Source organism: Mustela putorius, unplaced genomic scaffold (genome assembly GCF_011764305.1).
Source record: "Mustela putorius furo isolate JIRA1106 unplaced genomic scaffold, ASM1176430v1.1 tig00003834_pilon_pilon_pilon, whole genome shotgun sequence".
Lineage (NCBI taxonomy): Eukaryota > Metazoa > Chordata > Mammalia > Carnivora > Mustelidae > Mustela > Mustela putorius.
The window spans coordinates 30,369,047-30,383,598 of record NW_025421987.1 but is presented as its reverse complement, the minus strand read 5'-3'; positions in this window follow the sequence as shown (position 1 = coordinate 30,383,598).

The window sequence follows — 14,552 nt, the reverse complement described above, 5'->3', positions numbered from 1 at the left end:
TTATTTGTTCTTTGGGTGTTGAGTTTGCTAAATTCTTTATAGATTCTGGACACTAGTCCTTTATCTGATATGTCGTTTGCAAATATCTTCTCCCATTCTGTCAGTTGTCTTTTGATTTTGTTAACTGTTTCCTTTGCTGTGCAAAAGATTTTGATCTTGATGAAATCCCAATAGTTCATTTTTGCTCTTGCTTCCCTTGCCTTTGGCGTTGTTCCTAGGAAGATGTTGCTGCGGCTGAAATCGAAGAGGTTGCTGCCTGTGTTCTCCTCAAGGATTTTGATGGATTCCATTTGCACATTGAGGTCCTTCATCCATTTTGAGTCTATTTTTGTGTGTGGTGTAAGGAAATGGTCCAATTTCAATTTTCTGCATGTGCTGTCCAGTTTTCCCAGCACCATTTATTGAAGAGGCTGTCTTTTTTCCATTGGACATTCTTTCCTGCTTTGTCAAAGATTAGTTGACCATAGAGTTGAGGGTCTATTTCTGGGCTCTCTATTCTGTTCCATTGATCTATGTGTCTGTTTTTGTGCCAGTACCATGCTGTCTTGATGATGACAGCTTTGTAATAGAGCTTGAAGTCCGGAATTGTGATGCCACCAACGTTGGCTTTCTTTTTTCAATATCCCTTTGGCAATTCGAGGTCTTTTCTGGTTCCATATAAATTTTAGAATTATTTGTTCCATTTCTTTGAAAAAGATGGATGGTACTTTGATAGGAATTGCATTAAATGTGTAGATTGCTTGAGGTAGCATAGACATTTTCACAATATTTATTCTTCTAATCCAGGAGCATGGAACATTTTTCCATTTCTTTGTGTCTTCCTCAATTTCTTTCATGAGTACTTTATAGTTTTCTGAGTATAGATTATGTGCCTCTTTGGTTAGGTTTATTCCTAGGTATCTTATGGTTTTGGGTGCAATTGTAAATGGGATTGACTCCTTAATTTCTCTTTCTTCTGTCTTGCTGTTGGGGTAGAGAAATGCAACTGATTTCTGTGCATTGATTTTATATCCTGACACTTTACAGAATTCCTGTACAAGTTCTAGCAGTTTTGGAGTGGAGTCTTTTGGGCTTTCCACATATAGTATCATATCATCTGCGAAGAGTGATAATTTGACTTCTTCTTTGCCGATTTGAATGCCTTTAATTTCCTTTTGTTGTCTGATTGCTGAGGCTAGGACCTCTAGTACTATGTTGAATAGCAGTGGTGATAATGGACATCCCTGCCGTGTTCCTGACCTTAGCGGAAAAGCTTTCAGTTTTTCTCCACTGAGAATGATATTTGCGGTGGGTTTTATCATAGATGGCTTTGATGATATTGAGGTATGTGCCCTCTATCCCTACACTTTGAAGAGCTTTTATCAGGAAGGGATGATGTACTTTGTCAAATGCTTTTTCAGCATCTATTGAGAGTATCATATGGTTCTTGTTCTTTCTTTTATTGATGTGTTGTATCACATTGACTGATTTGCGGATGTTGAACCAACCTTGCAGCCCTGGAATAAATCTCACTTGGTCGTGCTGAATAATCCTTTTAATGTACTGTTGAATCCTATTGGCTAGTATTTTGGTGAGTATTATCGCATCTGTCTTCATCAAGGATATTGGTCTATAGCTCTCTTTTTTGATGGGATCCTTGTCTGGTTTTGGGACCAAGGTGATGCTGGCCTCATAAAATGAGTTTGGAAGTTTTCCTTCCATTTCTCTTTTTTGGAACAGTTTCAGGAGAATAGGAATTAGTTCTTCTTTAAATGTTTGGTAGAATTCCCCTGGGAAGCTGTCTGGCCCTGGGCTTTTGTTTGTTTGGAGATTTTTAATGACTGTTTCAATCTCCTTACTGGTTATGGGTCTGTTCAGGCTTTCTATTTCTTCCTGGCTCAGTTGTGGTAGTTTATATGCTTCTAGGAATGCATCCATTTCTTCCAGATTGTCAAATTTGTTGCCGTAGAGTTGCTCATAGTATGTTCTTATAATAGTTTGTATTTCTTTGGTGTTAGTTGTGATCTCTCGTCTTTCATTCATGATTTTATTTATTTGGGTCCTTTCTCTTTTCTTTTTGATAAGTCGGGCCAGGGGTTTATCAATTTTATTAATTCTTTTAAAGAACCAGCTCCTAGTTTCGTTGATTTGTTCTATTGTTTTTTTGGTTTCTATTTCATTGATTTCTGCTCTGATCTTTATGATTTCTCTTCTCCTGCTGGGCTTAGGGTTTCTTTCTTGTTCTTTCTCCAGCTCCTTTCGGTGTAGGGTTAAGTTGTGTACCTGAGATCTTTCTTGTTTCTTGAGAAAGGCTTGTACCGCTATATATTTTCCTCTCAGGACTGCCTTTGTTGTGTCCCACAGATTTTGAACCGTTGTATTTTTATTATCATTGGTTTCCATGATTTTTTTCAATTCTTCTTTAATTTCCTGGTTGACCCATTCATTCTTTAGAAGGATGTTGTTTAGTCTCCATGTATTTCGGTTCTTTTCAAACTTCCTTTTGTGGTTGAGTTTTAGCTGTAGAGCATTGTGGTCTGAAAATATGCAGGGAATGATCCCAATCTTTTGATACCGGTTGAGTCCTGATTTAGGACCAAGGATGTGATCTATTCTGGAGAATGTTCCATGTGCACTAGAGAAGAATGTGTATTCTGTTGCTTTGGGATGAAATATTCTGATTATATCTGTGATGTCCATCTGGTCCAGTGTGTTGTTTAAGGCCTTTATTTCCTTGCTGATCTTTTGCTTGGATGATCTGTCCATTTCAGTGAGGGGAGTATTAAAGTCCCCTACTATTATTGTATTATTGTTGATGTGTTTCTTTGATTTTGTTATTAATTGGTTTATATAGTTGGCTGCTCCCACGTTGGGGGCATAGATATTTAAAATTGTTAAATCTTTGTTGGACAGACCCTTTGAGTATGATATAGTGTCCTTCCTCATCTCTTATTATAGTCTTTGGCTTAAAATCTAATTGATCTGATATAAGGATTGCCACTCCTGCTTTCTTCTGATGTCCATTAGCATGGTAAATTTTTTTCCACCCCCTCACTTTAAATCTAGAGGTGTCTTCGGGCTTAAAATGAGTTTCTTGGAGGCAACATATAGATGGGTTTTGTTTTTTTATCCATTCTGATACCCTGTGTCTTTTGACAGGGGCATTTAGCCCATTTACATTCAGTGTAACTATTGAGAGATATGAATTTAGTGCTATTGTATTGCCTGTAAGGTGACTGTTACTGATATGGTCTCTGTTCCTTTCTGATCTACCACTTGTGGGCTCTCTCTTTGCTTTGACGACCCCTTTCAATATTTCCTGTAGAGCTGGTTTGGTGTTTGCAAATTCTTTCAGTTTTTGTTTGTCCTGGAAGCTTTTAATCTCTCCTTCTATTTTCAATGATAGCCTAGCTGGATATAGTATTCTTGGCTGCATGTTTTTCTCGTTTAGTGCTCTGAAAATATCATGCCAGCTCTTTCTGGCCTGCCAGGTCTCTGAGGATAAGTCAGCTGCCAATCTAATATTTTTACCATTGTATGTTACAGACTTCTTTTCCCGGGCTGCTTTCAGGATTTTCTCTTTGTCACTGAGACTTGTAAATTTTACTATTAGGTGACAGGGTGTGGGTCTATTCTTATTGATTTTGTGGGGCGTTCTCTGAACCTCCTGAATTTTGATGCTCGTTCCCTTTGCCATATTGGGGAAATTCTCCCCAATAATTCTCTCCAGTATAACTTCTGCTCCCCTCTCTCTTTCTTCTTCTTCTGGAATCCCAATTATTCTAATGTTGTTTCGTCTTATGGTGTCACTTATCTCTCGAATTCTCTCCTCGTGGTCCAGTAGCTGTTTGTCCCTCTTTTGCTCACCTTCTTTATTCTCTGTCATTTGGTTTTCTATATCACTAATTCTTTCTTCTGCCTCATTTATCCTAGCAGTGAGAGCCTCCATTTTTTATTGCACCTCATTAATAGCTTTTTTGATTTCAACTTGGTTAGATTTTAGTTCTTTTATTTCTCCAGAAATGGCTTTTATATCTCTTGAGAGGGTTTCTCTAATATCTTCCATGCCTTTTTCAAGCCCGGCTAGAACCTTGAGAATTGTCATTCTGAACTCTAGATCTGACATATTACCAATGTCTGTATTGATTAGGTCCCTAGCCTTCGGTACTGCCTCTTGTTCTTTTTTTTTGTGTTGAATTTTTCCGTCTTGTCATTTTGTCCAGATAAGAGTATATGAAGGGGCAAGTAAAATACTAAAAGGGTGGCAACAACCCCAGGAAAATATGCTTTAACCAAATTGGAAGAGATCCTAAATCGTGAGGGGGGAGAAAGGGGATAAAAAGAGGTTCAAAAAGGAAGAAAGAATAAAAAAGAAAAAAGAAAAGAAAAAGAAAAGAATTAAAAAAAAGAAAACAAAGAAAAATATAAAAAAGAAAATATATATATATTAAACTGGTTAAAAAACGTTAAAAAAGAAAAAGGTAAAAGTTAAAAAAAAATTTTACTAGAAGGCGAGAAAAAAAACAAAAAAATGAAAAAGAAAAAAATTAAATTAACTGCAAGACTAAAAAAAAATCACAGGGAAAAAGCCATGAGTTCCGTGCTTTGCTTTCTCCTCCTCTGGAATTCTGCTGCTCTCCTTGGTTTTGAAACCTCACTCCTTGGTAGGTGAACTTGGTCTCGGCTGGATTTCTTGTTGATCTTCTGGGGGAGGGGCTGGTGTAGTGATTCTCAAGTGTCTTTGCCCCAGGCGGAATTCACCGCCCTTACCAGGGGCCGTGGTGAGTAATCTGCCCGGGTTTGCTTTCAGGAGCTTTTGTTCCCTGAGCGCTTTCTGTAGAGTTCCGGAGGACAGGAATACAAATGGCGGCCTCCTGGTCTCCGGCCCGAAGGAGCCGAGAGCCCAGGGCCCCACTCCTCAGTGCGCCCTCAGAGAACATTGCCCAGTTACTCCCGTCTGCCTGACCTCCGGCCGCGCTCCGAGCTCACCGAGCCTGCGACCGGTTCAAGGTAACAGCAAGCTGTGAGCTTACTGTCGGCTCTGTTTCTGTAGCCGGCTTTCCCGTTCCAATACCCGCAAGCTCTGCGACACTCAGACAGCCCCGATCCTTCTGTGACCCTGCGGGACCTGAGGTCATGCTGACCCCGCCTGGGGTTCGCCCCGGTTTAGCCTCTGGAGCGATGTCCCTCAGCGGAACAGACTTTTAAAAGTCCTGATTTTGTGCACTGTTGCTCCGCCGCTTCCCGGGAGCTGGCCCCTCCTCCCGGGGTCTATCTTCCCGTCGCTTTGGATTCACTTCTCCGCGGGTCCTACCTTTCAGAAAGTGGTTGTTTTTCTGTTCCCAGAATTGCTGTTCTTCTGTTCGATCTGCCGATGGATTTTCAGGTGTTTGCAATCTTTAGATAAGCTATCTAGCTGATCTCCGGCTAGCTGAAGTAGTCTCAGCCTGCTACTTCTCCGCCATCTTCGTTATATCTTCATTTTATGAGTTAAACCCTTTAACATTCTGTGGCCTTCTTTGTTTTATTCAATGCTTTTTGTTTGATTTTGGTTTCTACTTTGCTGGTATTATTTTGTTGTACAAATTTTACTTTTGTCTTTAATTTCACACTTCTATATACTTTTGAATTAGATTTACTTCCTGAAAGCAAAAATACAGTTAGGTCTTGCTTTGTGGTTTAATGTAAGATGAATCATTTTCTGTTAATAAGAGGTTTAGCTATTTATGTTTTAAATGACATATACTTGGTTTAGTTCTCTTACAGTGTATTTAGTCTCTTCATTGTACTTTAAATGTCTGGTTTCTTTGCTGTTTGCAAAAATTATCTCAATATTTGGAGGAGCATCCATTTTTGTTGTACTAATTGCTCTTATAAGGGTCTTTAATAGTATATTTTCTTAATTTGCTGTGAGAGTCAGTGGCAAAATTAGCACATTTTTTCTTCCCTAACCCCACCTTCTTTTTGTAATATATAACATTAACCAGTAACGTGATCATTTTTGATCAACTTTGTGCTGCTAAATATGCTTATTCTTCCACTACTTTCATACTCATTTAAAGTAAGTATTACAGGGGCACCTGGGTGGCTCAGTGGGTTGAGCCGCTGCCTTTGGCTCGGGTCATGATCTCAGGGTCCTGGGATCGAGTCCCATATTGGGCTCTCTGCTCAGCGGGGAGCCTGCTTCCCTCTCTCTCTCTGCCTGCCTCTCTACCTGCTTGTGATCTCTCTCTGTCAAATAAATAGATAAAATCTTTAAAAAAATAAAAAAAAATAAAGTAAGTATTACAATGCAATCAGAAAGTTTACTCTACCAGTACCATCTTTTTGCTTTCCTTCACAATTTTTATTAATTGAACCAATACTATGCTCTTATCCTATTATAAAATTCCCTCATTTTTTAAGAATCCATACTTTCATTTATCACTTAGTGTTCACTGCCAACATTTTGCCCTGTTTCCTTAGGAAAATTCTGTTTACTTGGGGTTCATTCATTGAAAATGATAGTTTCAATCATTTTTCCCCCCATGGCTCTTGGCATAACATTTTGTTATAGAAATTCAGTATATAAATAAACATTTGATATATAAATTGTTCACAAAAATAATATCCATTTGAATTGTATCTTTAATATTAAATTAGATTCATTGTCAAATAATAGTTTCAAGTAAGTTTTTATTTTCTAGGGACTACTATTTGTGGGTAGTGAATACCCTTTGCCTGCTTTCTCTATAATTTTCTCAATATTTTATTTTCAGTTCCTACTTCATTTAATTTACTCTTCTGATGTCTTTAATGGATTTATCTCTATTTGACTTTTCCATGTTTGTTATTTGTCTTTATTTCTGTGTTTTTGGAATGTTTCTTCTTGCTCAAATTTGGATGACTCAAGTTTTACCTCTTCCTTTTTTTGTCTAGCTATCTTAGTTCTTACATTTCTTATTTATGCCTTTACTCTATAAAGGTACATATGCCATATTTTTGGTTTTTAATTCATGATAAAATATTCAGTCTTTGACTCTCTAAAGGCAGCATTTTTTGACTTTTTAAAAATTTAATTTCCATCAACATATAATGTATTATTGGTTTCAGAGGTAGAAGTCAGTGATTCATCAGTGTTGTGTAAGACTGAGAGTCAGTGCTCATTATATCACATACCCTCCTTAATGTCCATCACCCAGTTACCCCATCCCTCCACCCTTCTCCCCTCCAGCAGAATTTTTTTAATGGTTATCTTTCACTGTAAGCAAGTTGGGCTGAGTTCCCATGTTGCTTTTCCTTATAGCACCTTTATATCAATATTGTATGTGTTTTTGTTGTTGTTGTTAGCCACTTAATAATTTGCATTCTTCTGGCCTGAAGACTGTGGGAGTGGGAGTGCAAAGGTTTTGGAGAAAGTCACACCAGTGAAAGAAGAGCAGAAGAAGCAGGATTGGGCAGGGAACATTCTAATCCAAATGCAGACTTAATTCTGCCTGCCCATCAGGGTGCTCCAGAGCAAAGACCATCTTTTAGAGGAGTTCTGTGTTTTTATGTGTGTGTGTGGCAGGGTAAAGGGTAGTAGGTGGGATAGCTAGACCTTTATACCACTCCTTTGCAGAAGCATTGATTAAAGGCTGTTAATACTTTGTGTAGTTGAATAATGAGCTCTTTATTGCAGGGGCCCTGGCAATATCTGTCATGTTGAACCAGAACCAGATGTTTATTTGTAAAAACTCTCTGGCATGCATGCAATGTACTCTTCCTAACTCAGAAATTAAAATACTTTCTTCTTGATGTTCCAGAGACAATGATGCTCAATATATTGATATAGTCCCTGTCTGCCCAATACTGAGTTCTAGCAAATATTGTTGCCAAATGATAAGTTTTGTACTTCAAAATTAACCATTCCTTTTTTTTTTTTTTCCTTCCTGGTGTTTTCTAAAAATTCTCACCATGATCCCTTTTTGCATTTGTCTACTTCTTTACTTTGTCCAGTGTGGGTTCTTAAGACTTCAGTCATTTTGGGTAACCTTCATATGTACCGCAGTCTAACGATCATGTTTATCTTCCAAAAGTGATTTTTAAAAAATGAGTTTAATTATTTTTTCTTCCTGCTATATTTTTTCTTATGGCACAAGAGGAGAAGAGACCAATACAAAACATTAAAAAAAAAATGCCAGCTGACATATCTGTATTTTAAAATAATTTTTTGAATATTGTTTTGGAGTTTTTTCTATTATTTTTCATTACAGTCCTTCTTTTAAATAAAAGAAAAACAAAGCATGGAGACTTTGGAAACAAGAATATAGATAACTTGTTACTACCAGTTAAATGTAGAAAAAGAAAGGAGTTAAGAATGAGATTGCTAAAGAAAGAAACCATGAGAGGGCATCATTTTGATACTGAGAAAGTTTTCTCATCAAACGGGATAAATCCAACAGTGGCATGGATCAGATCTCACATAAATCAATATATAATCAAAAGAGTAGGAGTAGCACAATATAACTAATCAGATATTTAACACAAGCATCTTTGGTAAATGGCAGTTACATAAACAAGTTTGTCATTGTCAAGATACTTGACTAAGATTTCCTAAGCAGAAAAATAGGAATTGTGGTTAGAAGTGCTTAGGTACTTGAATTATGTTTATAAGTTAACCATTGTTATTAGAGTATTGTGTCTCTTTGAATGGATAGCAGCAATTGTGGTGCCCACCACTGATAAAAGTACAAATGAAAGTTTAGTTAAGTAGTGCATTACCCAAAGATGCACTACCAAAAGGAGTGATATTTAAAGTTTCATAAGCCACCTTTAGCAGTATATTTTTACATTTCTAAGAAGTTGAGCCAAATTATTAGTTCTTTGTGTTCTCAAATACCAGATAGAAAAAAATAAAAAATAAAGCCAACTTATTTTAAATTGAATCTGAGTATTGTTCATGTAAATTTGAAACTCATACTTTTTGTGCCCTATTCAACTTAATCATTACTAACAATTATTCATGATTTTGGAAACTTTTTCATATTAACCTTGAGACTCTTTATTCTACTTTTTAAGAATTATGTGTTCTATTGTTTTCTATCTAGAATAATGGCTTTTTTCCTAAAATACATAGATACTTTATTGAGCAGCCATTATCCTGCAACATTAGAGTTAATTTATAATTTTTTAAAAATATCAAATTTTATAATGTAATTTTAGTAAAGGTTGCTATGTCTATATAACTGTCACTGTTTCCTCTTCCTGGTAAAATTTTTCATTATTCCTTATTGCTCTCATTGTAATTTGTTAAATTGTTAATTCTGTTTTTTCATATTAATGCATTGCTTTGATGAGAGGAAGATACATATGATATCATATATGTTATGTATGTTGTATGATATCATATGTGTGTCTCTCTGTGTGTATGTGTATATGTATAAAAATACATAAACATAAAAGTAAATGCTGTGGTAGTTGTTTTGTATGACTGTGGCTCCAGCCCTATAAGTTGTGTCTTAGGCTGCTTTAAGCCCACCCTATAGGGGACAGAATAAAGGTTAAGAGTTTTGTCCATTGTAATCTCATAAATACAAAAGAGAAGAGAATTGAGATATTAAGTTGAATTAATAGGAGTTGTTGATTTTTTTCATCTTTCCTCCAATTACTTTGAATTCCATTTTCTCTTTGTAGTTATATTCTTACCTTCTTTCAATGGCTTATTAAGAAAAGTCTGAACATACATTTCTAACTGACACAGGTTAGGAATCCTCTTTTTGTTCTGACAATTAACAGATTTGCTGAGGTTTCATACCTAATTAGATTTTTGTCACCATCTCCAATGGCCTTCTTCAAAAATGTGACATCTTTCACCAAGGTATTATTTTTGCCTCTTCACCTAATGTGTGGAAGCACATGTAGTATAGAACTGTAGTTATTTTAAGTGCTCCCTAGTTTATGAATCATACATATGATCCTCACTATTACTCCCTATCCATCAAGCAATGAAGTAAAGAAAGTGGGTGTGTCTTCCAGTGACATTATTGAGATTTATATGGCTAAGTAGTTCTCTAGTTAATAAGATGGGCACAGCAGAGCTGCCAGATGAAATCAAGTTGAAATAATACAGTGTACCTCACCTATTTTCCAATCGCTGGCTGGGCCTGGCAATGGAATTAAATCATGTTAAAAGAATCTGTATCCTACAAGTTGAGACCAGAACTCAGACAGTCTGACTTTGGCTCTAGTTATCTGTTGACCCATTGATTTCTTTCTTTTACCTTGGCCCAGGTGAAAATCAAGAATGACCACAAAGAAACCAAAACAAAAAGCGAAACCAAAAAAAAATAGTTTTGAATGACAAAGAGACAAAGGCTTTTAAATAAATGTTTGTTTAAATTCACTCACTTTAAATTTACACATTTGCAACTAAAATACTTATTTCTATTCAATTATAGCTGTTATCATCTTACATTATACTGGTGAGAAGGGAGAGTTATATTTTCTCTTTTTTACAGGAGGACACAGAAAACATTCTAAGTTCCATTCTGCTCCTATTTTTCCCTTTACAATGGAGAAAACTATGTTACTCTGTAGGAAAATGTCAAATAAAAAAGAAGGCACAAAATTGGTTTTTGAAGGCTTAGCACCAATACCTTTAGTCATTCTCTAAAACATTTCAATGTTATTAGGAGAGAAGTCTTGAACCTTGTCAATCTAACTTAAAATTTTTAAATAGCAAGTTATAAATATTTAATTATTTGAGAAGTAATGCCCATGTCTTTTCTAAACTTGCTGACAAGATCCATGTAGACATTTTAGGTCACATGAAACAGTATTGTTTATGCATTTAAAGATAAACAGCATAGAATAGGAGACAGAGAAGTCTAGTAGTTTAAATTACCTCAGATCTCCAAAACGTTTTATCTCCTCTTCACTCCTACGTGATGTCCTTGCTTCTGGTTTTATTGAGAAAATAGAAGCAACTGGAAAAGAAGTTGTACTTGTCCCTTCAAGTACATCTACCATTCACTATTTATTCCCATATATTCTACCTTCTAGCTTCATATATTTTCTTGGAATTTTTTAATTCTTTTTTTTAATTAACATATAATGTATTATTTGCCCCAGGGGTACAGGTCTGTGAATCATCAGGTTACACATTTCACAGCACTCACCATCGCACACGTACCCTCCCCAATGTCCATAACCCAGCCATCCTATCCCTCCCCCCTAACCCCAGCAATCCTGTTTGTTTCATGAGATTAAGTGTCTCCTATGGTTTGTGTCCCTCCTAATCCCATCTTGTTTCATTTTTTCCTCCCTACCCCCCTCACCCCTACACCCTGCCTCTCAAATTCCTCATATCAGAAAGAGCATATGACAATTGTCTTTCTCTGATCCACTTATTTCATTCAGCATAATACCCTTGAGTTCCATCCATGTCATTGCAAATGGCAAGATTTTGTGTGGGTTTTGTTGTTGTTTGTTTGTTTGTTTGTTTTTGGTGGTCTTTTTTTGTTTTGTTTTGTCTTTTTTGTTTTGTTTTGTTTTGTTTTTGATGGCTGGATTATATTCCATTGTATATGTAGACCACATCTTCTCTATCCAGTCATCTGTTGATGTACATCTAGGTTCTTCCCATAGTTTGGCTATTGTAAACATTGCTGCTATAAACAATCAGGTGGCCGTGACCCTTCAGATCAACATTTGTATCTTTAGGGTAAATCCCAGTAGTGCAATTGCTGGGTCGTAGGGTAGCTCTATTTTCAACTTTTTGAGGAACCTCCATGCTGTTTTCCAGAGTGGCTGCACCAGCTTGTATTCCCACCAACAGTATAGGAGGGTTCCCCTTTCTCCACATCCTCACCAGCATCTGTCATTTCCTGACTTGTTAATTTTAGCCATTCTGACTAGTGTGAGGTGATATCTTATTGTGGTTTAGATTTGTATTTCCTTGATGCCGAGTGACACTGAGCACTTTTTCATGTGTCCGTTGGCCATCTGGATGTCTTCTTTACAGAAATGTCTGTTCATGTCCTCTGCCCATTTATTGATTGGCTGGGTTATTTATTCTTTGAGTATTGAGTTTGATAAGTTCTTTATAGATTTTGAATACTAGCGCTTCATCTACTAGACATTTGCAAAAATCTTCTCCCATTTTGTCAGTTGTCTTTTGGTTTTGTTAACTGTTTCCTTTGCTTTGCAAAACTTTTGATCTTGATGAAGTCCCAATAGTTCATTTTTGCCTTTGCTTCCCTTGCCTTTGGAGATGTTTCTAGGAAGAAGTTGCTGTGGTTGAGGTCAAAGAGGTTGCTGCCTGTGTTCTCCTCAAGGTTTTTGATGGATTCCTGTCTCACATTGAGGTCCTTCATCCATTTTGAGTCTTTTTTTGTGTGTGGTGTAAGGAAATGGACCAGTTTCATTCTTCTGCATGTGGCTGTCCAAATTTCTCAAAACCATTTGTTGAATAGAGTGTTGTGGGTTTTTTTGTTTGTTTGTTTTTTTGTTTGTTTTTTCCATTGGGCATTCTTTCCTGCTTTGTTGAAGATTAGTTGACCAGAGAGTTGAGGGCCCATTTCTGGGGTCTCTGTTCTGTTCCATTGATCTATGTGTTTGTTTTTGTGCCAGTACCATACTGTCTTGATGATGACAGCCTTGTAATAGAGCTTGAAGTCTGGAATTGTGATGCCACCAACTTTGGCTTTCTTCTCAACATTAATCTGACTATTTGGGGTCTTTTCTGGTTCCATAAAAATTTTCGGATTATTTCTTCCATTTATTTGAAAAAATTGAATGGTATTTTGATAGGGATTGCATTAAATGTGTAGATTGTTTAGGTAGCATAGACATTTTTGCAATATTTATTCTTTTTTTAAAAAGATATTTTATTTATTCGACAGAGATCACCAGTAGACAGAAAGGCAGGCAGAGAGAGAGGAAGGGAAGCAGGCTCCCTTCCCTCAATGTGGGGCTCAATCCCAGGACCCTGAGATCATGACCTGAGCTGAAGGCAGAGGCTTAACCCACTGAACTACCCAGGTGCCCCACAATATTTGTTCTTCCAGTCCGTGAGCATGGAACATTTTTCTGTTTCTTTGCATCTTCCTCAATTTCTTTCATAATACTTTATAGTTTTCTATGTACAGATTCTTTGCCTTTTTGGTTTGGTTTATTCTAGGTATCTTATGGTTTTGGGTGTAATTGTAAATGGGATTGACTCCTTAGTTTCTCTTTCTTCTGTCTTGTTGTTGTATAAAAATGCAACTTATTTCTGTGCATTGATTTATATCCTGTTACTTTACTGAATTCCTCTATGAGTTTTAGCAGTTTTGGAGTGGAGTCTTTTGGGTTTTCCACATATATATATATATTTTTTGAAATTTTATGACTGACCTTCTTAATTTTGTGCTGCAACTCATTCACTATTTTTTCCCCTAGATTTTCATCTCCAGCATCATCAAAATTTTCCTCTACTTTTCATCAGCATAAACATAATGTCTCACATTTTTTAGAGCACTTTCAATGTAATAACTCCTTTCACCTAGCAAACAATTTCACTGCTTTATTCTGCAGCATAACTCCCAAAGTAGTTGCCTTCACTTCCTCTCCTACCCCTTTCTTTTAAAACTGTTCATCATGACCATTGTTTTGAAAACACCCTCAATTACCAGTAGTCTCCTTATTGTTTAACACAATGGAGAATTTTCAGTCCACATATTAGACTACCAACAGTATTTTATACACTTGATTACACATTTCATTTAGATCAAAATATTTAAAATTTTTTGTGATTTCTTTTTTGACTCATGTGTTATTTAGAAGAATTTGTTTAATCTCCAAGTACTGGGGATTTTCTAGTTATCTTTCTGTTATCAGTTTCTAGCTTAATTCTGTTGTAGACTGACACCAGACTTTCCGTGACTTTTATTCATTCAAATTTTTTAATGTGTGTTTTGTGGCTCAGAATTTGGTACATTTTAATGAACATTCCATGTGAGCTTGAGAAAAATGTGCATTCTGCTGTTGTTGATTAAAGTAGTTTATAGGTGTCCATTATATTTAGCTGATTGATGGTGGAGTTCATTTTAACCCTATGCATACTGGTATTCTGCCTTCTGCATTTGTTCATTTCTGATGGAAAGGTATAGAAGTCTCCAACTATGATAGTGGATTTCCCCTTGAAGTTCTTTCAGTTTGTGTATCACATATTTTGACATTCTGTGTTTAGGACATAAAGATTAAGGATTGTTATGTCATCTTGGAGTATTGAACCATTTGTCATTATACAATGCCTTTTCTCTTTATCCTTCAGAACTTAAATTCTGAAATTGACTCTATCTGAACTTAATATAGCAACTTTTGCTATATTAGATAGACTATATCTTTCCATCCAATTACTTTTTTATTTTTTAAAGATTTTATCTATTTATTTGACAGAGATCACAAGTAGCCAGAGAGGCAGTCAGAGAGAGAGAGAGAGAAGCAGAATCCCTGCTGAGCAGAGAGCCTGATGTGGGACTCAATCCCAGGGCTCTGGAATCATGTCCTGAACCAAAGGCAGAGGCTTTAACCCACTGAACCACCCAGGCACCCTCATCCAATTACTTTTT